An 8952-nucleotide genomic window follows, 5' to 3' on the forward strand; every position below is an offset into this window, starting at 1 on the left:
TTTAACAGCTGAGTGTGATACAAAAGAGACAGACAACTAAACAGAGAAGTCAGAAAATTAGAAGGTAAAAAAAAAATCCCTGCTAAAACCACTGTCATTCCAGGATGACTGGGTGTATACTGAGGCTTCACACTGTCAGAAGCGGGAGAAAGGAATTAGATTTCCTTTAAAATAGAATATCCAAATGACTAAACAAATAAATAGGTGTGCATGCTCACTCAAAGGCCCAAAAAGGGAGAAGAGAAATAATTACCCAGATTTGCTGCTGTATATTACCTAAAATATCCCATTAAGGAAAAAAAAAAACATGGAAAGAAACAGGGAAGTGTAACTCATATATAGAAATATAGAAATAAAGTAGGCAACAGAAACTATAAGAGGGGCTAGTTGTCAAATTTAGTGGACAAAGACTTCAAAACAGCTGTTATAAATATGTTAAAAGAAATAAACCATACTTAAGGAAGTAAAGAAAGCCATGATGACAATATCTCAGCAAACAAAGAATAACAGTAAAGAGAAATTGTTTTTAAAATAACCAAATAGAAACTTGGAGTGGAGAAGTATAACTGAAATGAAAAATTCACAAGAGGAACCAACAAATTTGGAAGAATCAGTGAAGTGGAATTTAGATTAATAGAGACTTTGCAAATCAAAGGACAGAAAACTAAAAGAATGAAAAAAAATGAACAGAACCTAGAAGAAATGTGGAATACTGTTATGCATACCAATATACATGTAATGGGAGTACCAGAAGAAAAAAGAGAGGCAGAAGGGAGTAGAAAGTAATGTGCTCCCCTCCAAAAATAGTTGAAAACATCCCAAATTTGATGAAAATAGATCTATACATCTCAGAAACTCAATGAATTGCAAGCAGGATAAACACAAAAAGATCTACTAAGAGATACATCATAGTAAAATGACAAAAGAGGAGGCAGAGAAAATTTTGAAAGCAGCAAATATAAATGAATATATGGGTTCATCATATATAAGTGAATCCTGCTAAGACCAATATCTGACTTCCCAAAAACCATGGAGGAAAGAAGGCAATGGAATAAGATATTTGGAGTGTTAAAAGGAAAAAACTGGCAACCAAGAATCTTATGTCCTACAAAGCTATCTTTCATAAATGAAGGCCAAATACATACATTTCTAGATAAAAACTGAATTTTTTGCCCATAGATCCACCTTACTTTAGGCTGAAGGTGTGACTGCAGATGGTAATATGAACCCTTGGGGAAAAACAGTGAGTACTGGAAATGGTAATTACCTAACTATAAAAGGCAATATAAATATACTATTTCCTTTCTGCTCCCTGAATTAAAAATCATTGGTATAAAACAGTATGTATATGATTACACTGTTGAGCCTAAAACATACAGAAATGTGATATATCTTCTGTACTAGCACTGTGGAATTGGGTGGGAGCAAAGCTGTATTGAAATTGCATTGGATGATAAGGAAATGATACTAGATGATAAAAGGAGGTGGGGAGTGGGAGAGGGGATAATGGATGTTAAGGATTTGAGGAAATGCAAAATAGTCCCTTACAGTACCTGCAAATGCTTGCACTCACAGTGCTTTAAATTTCATGTTTTCAAAAAAAAAAACAAAAAAAAAAAACAAAAAAACAAAAAAACAAAAAATAAATAAATAAATTTCATGTTTTCCTCTTTGTAAACTGGAAAAATTCATAGTTGATTTAATATCTACTTGTGTCCCAAAAGGCACGTTTATTTTTTGACACTGAAATGCAGCCAGTTGGAATAATTGGTTGCCTGGGCTCTGTGATTGCATCAGGCCTTGCTTTTCACCTCAGGGAGAGAAACTACTGGAAGTTTACTGACCCAAACCATTTTTATGCAAAAGTGAATCAGAACTTTTTTAAAAAAATCCTTTAATGCATTATGAATTTCACAATTTTAAATCAAGCTTTATCTGTCAAAGTATATTCCTATGATTTGATCCTTATTGAGATTTCTTTAAAATTAAAGGCATTGGTTTGCTATTTTGGGGGTGGTTTTTGCTTAGAAACATTTCAGTAATTCCATTTTTGAGAATTTTATTCTAAGTCGGCTGAGCAGTGATTGTGATATAATTTATTACTTTAGTTTTGTAGTTTCCACTTTCGAGGTGACTTGATTTATTGGATTGATATATTTCAAAGGAAATGTAAGAGTAATTTAGACCCTCTGCCACAAGGTCGTGATAATAAGCTGTGGGTATATATTTGAAGCATTAGGTTTAATATAAGCATTACTATATGCCCAGTACCGAGGTAAGTTCTAGGAATATGAAGATATGAAGGTGAATAAGATAGGATAGTCCCTTGTCATCAAGGAAATGGTCATTTCAAGGGACAGTTTGTACTGGAAACAAGCAATTTCAATGTAGTGTGGTATTGTGATGGATGGAAGCCCAGGTGCTCTGTGACGAAGAACTGAGTATCAAGCAGGCAGAGGTGGGCAGGGAGAATGGAAAGGAAAGCTCAGTCAGGGGGAGTTTTCAAAGGAGGCTACCCAGACTTTAAAAATGTGTGTTTGAGGCAGAAACATACACACTTTCTTTCCTTTTCACATCAGAAACTAATCATTATTAAATAGTAAATAACATTTTAGAATAATTTTTAAACCATGCCAGTGTACACATTTTAGTCAGAAATCTCAAAAGAAAGGGACAGATATCCAACAAAAACCAACTTAAGCAAAAGAGGGAGCTCAGACATCAGGCAGGCTTCAGGCATACTTGGATCCAAGAACTCAAATGATGCCATCTCTCTACACTATGGATCTGCTGGCTTTTATGTGTGGCTTCATTTCCTCCTATTGCAGATAAGAATTTCTATATAGCTGAGGTGAAATGGATGTCAGTAGTCCAGATTCACTAATTCCCAGATTAGGAATGTCACGGCAAAAAAGCTTTTCTCTTCCACCATTTACATATACATCTTAAAGAAAGTTCTATCTGGCCATGCTTGCCCTTCCCAAACCTTGCTTGGGTCATGGGCTCATCTCTGGACCAATCAGTGAGCTGAAGACAGACTGTGATGACTCATCCAGCCTGAGTCACATTGCCACATCTGGTAGAAGAAGTACTATATAAACCTTATTACCAGGATCACAAGAAATGGCATAGGGTGAGGGAGTTTCTTAACAAAAAAGGAGTTCCTTTACCAGAAGAAAAGGGAAGGCTAAAACAATAACTACTTGTAGCAGAGACTGCTAATGGTCCCTCAATATCTATTCCTCTCTTTCTCTTTAAGGAACCACCCCCAATATTAGCTATGTATGTGTCCACCTAGAATAAAGGCAAATTTCTCAGACTCACTTGCAAACCAGGTATGGCCATTTGATGAGATCTGTCAAATGAATGTACACAGGATTGTTGTATAACAGCTTCTGGAAATCTTTCTTTAAAAATAGTCATTATGCACCCTTTGCTTTACTTTTTCTTGTTAGTCTTTTCCTTCCTTTCTTTTGGAATTAAGATAATAATGGCTCTCTACCTGCCAAATTGGACCAAGCAGAAAGGTCCATGCCATAGAGAATCTGAGGACTTTGCAAAGCAGAGTTGTCATACTTTCCCTGAACTTCCTAGTTTAGTTGGGGAAGGAGAAATTAAAGAACAGGTATATAATTTATAAATGGTAATACATGCTAAGAAAACATGAAGAAGCATGGTTAAAGAGTTAGAAGTGATGTAGGAGTGCTAATATTATTTTACATAGGGTGGTATAGATGATATTTACTCTCTCTGATAAAATAATATTTGAGTAGTGACCCAAATGAGTGGAAGATGTGATGGTTCATTTTATGTGGCAACTGGATTGGGCCAGATGCCCAGATACTTGGTTAAGCATTATGTCAGGGTGTGTTCATGGGGGTGTTTCTGGATGAGATTTACATTTGACTCAATAGACTGAGTAAAGCAGATTGTCCTCCCTAATATGGGTGGGCCTCATCCAATCAGTTGAAGACTTGAACAGAATAAAAGGCTGCCTGGCTATCTTCTAGCTGGGACATCAGTTTTCTCTTGTCTCCAGTCTCAGACTGGAACATACACCATTATCTCTCCTGGGTCTCCAGCTTGCTGACTGCAAATCTTGAATTTGGAATTCATGTAAGCCAATTCCTTCAAGTAAATGTCTTTTGGTCACAGGAGGGAACAGTTGGAAGTTCAGTGAGTTTAGAGCAGTGATTCTCAAATGTTTTGGTCTCAAGACCCTATTGTATTCCTAAAAGTTTTTGAGGATCCTCTAGAACTTTGGTTACATGAATTATACCTATATTTGACATATGAGAAGTTAATACAGGAAACTTAAAAATATTTGTTGATTCAGTTAAAATTATAATAATAAACATTCAAATGCTAATGTAAATAATATTTTTATGAAGAATAACTATTTTCCAAGACAAAAAATATTAAGAAGGATAACATTGTTTTGCATTTTTGCTAATCTGGCTTGCTAGAGGACAGCTGGATACTCATAGCTGCTTCTACACCCAATCTGTTCTAGTATGTCATTTTGACTTTGGTGTATGAAGAAAATCTGGCCTCACACAGATACATGGTGGGAAAAATGGAAGTATTTTAATAACCCTTTAGATATTTGTAGTTATTTTTTTTTTGATAGTATAGTTGACCCTTGAACAACATGGATTTGAACTGTGTGGATCAATTTTACATGGATTTTTTTTCCCAATAAATACAGTACAGTGCTGTAAATGTATTTTCTCCTCTTTACAATTTTCTTTTCTTTAAACTTTTATGTTTATGATTATGGGTTTTTTTTAGTAATCTCTACCATCAACATGGGCCTTGAGCTCAACCCTGAGATCAAGAGTGACATACTCTTCTGACTGAGCCAGCCAGGCATCTCTCCCTTTTTTTAAAGTTTTTTTGTTTGTTTGCTTTTAGTTACTCCTTATAATTTCCCATCTCTAATAACATTTTCTTTTCTCTAACTTGCTTTATTGTAAGAATACAGACCATTAATACATAGAACACAGAAAATAAGTGTTAATTATTTATTGGTAAGACTTCTGGCCAACAGTAGTAATTAAATTACTAAATTATTAGTAATTAAATTTGGGGGGAGTCAAAGTTATACACAGGGGTCTTTGCCCCTATCATATGCATTGTTCAAAGGTTAACTGCACATCAAAACTCAACAAGTGGTAGTCTTTTAGAGGATAGTTATAATGTGGAATCTGAAACTATATCAGGAGGATTTGTTCTGTGTAACCCTATGCCAAAATAGGCATGAAAACAACATCTTAGTATTAGAATAAAAATAATTTTGACCTCCAGACCCCTGAAAGGGTGTCAGGAACTACACTTTGAGAACCATTGCTCTAAGAGCAGAGTAAGTGAGGCAAAATGGGTAAAGATACCATCAGGAGTACATGTAGAAACTTGTAGCTTGTGATGAGTACTTGGAAGTTTGGTCTCAGTAAAAGGTGAAGTCACTGTAGAGTGCTGAGTGGTGGATTGAATTGGTCTGACATTTAGAAGACCCCTGCTCTGTGTATATGGAGAATAGACTGTGCGGGACCAGGGTGAACAGAGAGGCTGGCTAATGGACACAGGTGCAGTAGGTCCAGCGGAGATAATGACAGCTTGGAGTGTACAGGTGGTCAGGCTCACCACAGAAACATTTGTGGAATGTTGGGAATGGAAACCTATCTTTGCCGGAGATCATTTTGCCACTCCGTTAGAGATGATTAAATGAATTTGAGCTAAAGCCTCTATTTTTCTTTGTGTCTGATTATCTACAAACACTCTTGATATCTCAGGGGATTAAATTAAGAGCATAAAAGAATCTTGGAGAACATTTTCGTCAATAATTTTTAAATTATTCTCTAAGGAGCCATAGGCTCTTTAAGAAAAGTAGTATACCAGTGATTATAGGAATTAAAGGAAACCAATAGCATGTGCTTTAGGATCCTCATCTCTACTTGGGCCTGAGCCATTCCACTTTTATCTGTTGTATTAATGGAGTCTTTAAAAGCTTTCATTCAAAGAAAGTGTTCTGTGGCTTAATAACAATTTATGAATAAATCCTGGCACTCTTTGCTGAGTGAAGGTGCAGCTTCAGAGCCCTCAGCACAGTATTTTGTTCTAGTAGCAGATGTTCTGGTGGCAGATCAGAACTGGCGATTCCGATGAGTACTATTTGCCATTCCATATCTCATCACACAGCCATCAGCTAGTTTCAGTGCCTCTCCGGCTTCACTAGTTTCTGCATCACTCCCAACCTACTTTCAAGGCTGTCTACCATCAGCCGCATAGAGTAGTCAAGCCAAGGAAACTTTTCCAGACTGCTTAGGGGTTGAAAACTCAAATGCCTTCAGCAGACAAAGTGGGTTGCAGGCTGAGAGTAGGGCCGAAAGTGGGAAGACAGAAATGCAGATGTTCTGACTGAAGGCATTCAGATACAAAATTTAGAAAAATTCTGGCAAACAATGACAAAGCAAAGAAACAAATAACCTCCCACAATGCCTTATGGACTCTGTTTTGGCCGTCTAAAATATTGAATGGTTTAACTTGCCCATTTTTTCCGTGAGGCTCGCTCATAGAGGGGCTGTGACTTGGGAGGTCATACAGGTTGGGGATTTAGAGCTTGGGTTTTAGAGTCAGGTTCACCTACCTTGTACCGAGGAACCACCGTTTGTTGAAGACATGATCTTGGAAATGACAACTTCTGTAAGCCCACATTTCCTCAACTACAGCACCCCTACCCCAGGAAGCCCTTGGCCCCAGGGCCCTGGCACATTAAGTGCTCAGTAAACGTAGCTGTTCCTGTTGCAGCAGATAGGTTCCCACACAGCTGAGTGCAAAGCTAGGAGGTTCCCCATGGTCCTGAGATTTGATGTTTAGGCAAATGGCCACAGAGACTTCTGGTGCACCTTTGCGGACACTGCTTCTATGACATCGAAAAGAAGAGGATTGGAAAAAGGGAGACCTGGACGAGGAGATGAATCAAGGGATAGTCTGTGGCAGGACAGGAGCTTCCCGTGAGCCTGATGTTGTTTCTCAGGAGCAGCTGTTTTGCCTTAAGCATGGGGTCCCCTTAGGGAAGGTTTTTAAAGGAAGCAGATCTTTTCCTTAAGTTTTCCCAACACTACCATGTGGTTCAGCAAGGCCAGTGGCAGTCAGTGTGTATGCAGGCAACTTTGCCTCCTGGGAGCTCCAATTTACCGAGAATAAGCAGGGACTGCTGAATGGCTGTCAGGAGGAACAATTTTCCGTCAGGTCAAATCTAGAACAGATTTGAACTAATGCCCTAGAATTAAAAAGCCAGCCTGTCTCTGGCTGAATAGAGAATGAAGTTTGCAAATGCAATTTTAAGCTTGTTGCTTGGATGGGTTTTATGTTGCAGTATACCCTTCTCTAGAGTGTTAAACACTATGAATGTCTGTCGGCTGCTTGGGTACAGTATGGTTTTGATTAAATTATATTCACAACTCTGGGGAAACGTTGTGCCTAACGTATTTGCATGGTGTGGGTTTGTGGTACTTAAAGGGGCATGCTTTTGTGGAGTGTCTACTCCGCCAATTCAGGACATTGGTACCTGCAAATGAATCACTTTTAAATGAAGAATTTTCAGTGTTCTTAAGGTGTGATGGTAAGAGTGAGGGCTCTAAAGTCAGAAGAACAAATTCCAGCTGCCTGCTTTCCAGGTGTGAGGCTTCAACAAGTCCCTTAAATCTCTCTGAATTTCTCTTTCTTCATGTTAAATGGTCATAATAACATCTCCCATTCAGAGCAGGGAAGTTAGGAAATTTAAACTGCACCATGGGTGTTTAGTACTCCCATGTCTGGGAATTCATCAGCGGGTGCTCTGAACACCAAAATCACCATGGTCTACCCTCTTGATGGCCTTGATTAGCAAAAGGAATAAATCACATTCGTACAGCCTGAATCAGCAACACATGCATTAGGTGTCTCCAGATCAGGAAGAGCAACCTTTAGTCATTTTCTAACCACGTGGCAAGTGCTGGGAGGCAAGTGTCCCGGAGAATTGAGGCTATCATCTTCTGCACTTTCCAGGGCTTTCCAGTGATCAATGACATTCCACACTGGAAAAGTACAAGATACAATACAACTGCAAAAGAAATCAGTAACTGGTGATCCCAAACAAAGCAGGCATGATTCACGACTCTGGTGGGTAGAATGTGGGATTAGAGTCAGCGGCAGTGTGGACTTGAGTCTCCTGAGAAACTGAGAATCGAGAAAGAGATCTTTCAGATTCGGGATAGATAGGTAGAAATGTCAAAGGGCCAGGCAGCCTCAGGGCCACTGTGGACCAGACCGCCCCATAGGATCACCAGCCCTGGGCTCAACTGACAGACCCAGACATGGGCTTTCTGGGTTCATTTGTTCTGCTAGATAGGACTCCACCCATGGTGATTTATGAGCAGATACCCCCCTAATTACTCAGCTCAGCCCCAAACTGTCCCCTTCCTTCACCTGTCAAAATGCTCCTAATTACCTTTCCTTTATGTGAATACAGTTTATTGTCGTTGTGTGTTTTTGTTTGTTTATACCAACCATTCCTTTCTCTCTCTTTCTTCCTCCCCCCGCCCCTCATTAAAATAGAAAACATTTCTTGGAGAGGATTTTTCAAGCTATAACATCCCTTGCTGTGTCAGACCACTAATATCCAATGAAACAACAAGTTGAGGGTGGGGATGAGGACTTGGGGCTCATGAGTATTGAGAGAGGAGGACGTGGTGCCCGACACGCCATCCTGGGAAGTCTTTCAGTAAGTAGACTCTGAGTACCCTTAACACAATTCCACCTGGCACACTTATTAAGAATTCAGATGTCTTCTCTCCACCAAATCAGTCTCCTGGGGCAGGATCTGGGCATCTGTTTGTTTAAGAAACACTTAAGGTAATTTTATCACACTTTGAGTCCCTGCCCTGGTGGAGAGTCCCTAGGAGTAAATGA

This window comes from Vulpes lagopus, chromosome 9, assembly GCF_018345385.1.
Source record: "Vulpes lagopus strain Blue_001 chromosome 9, ASM1834538v1, whole genome shotgun sequence".
NCBI lineage: Eukaryota > Metazoa > Chordata > Mammalia > Carnivora > Canidae > Vulpes > Vulpes lagopus.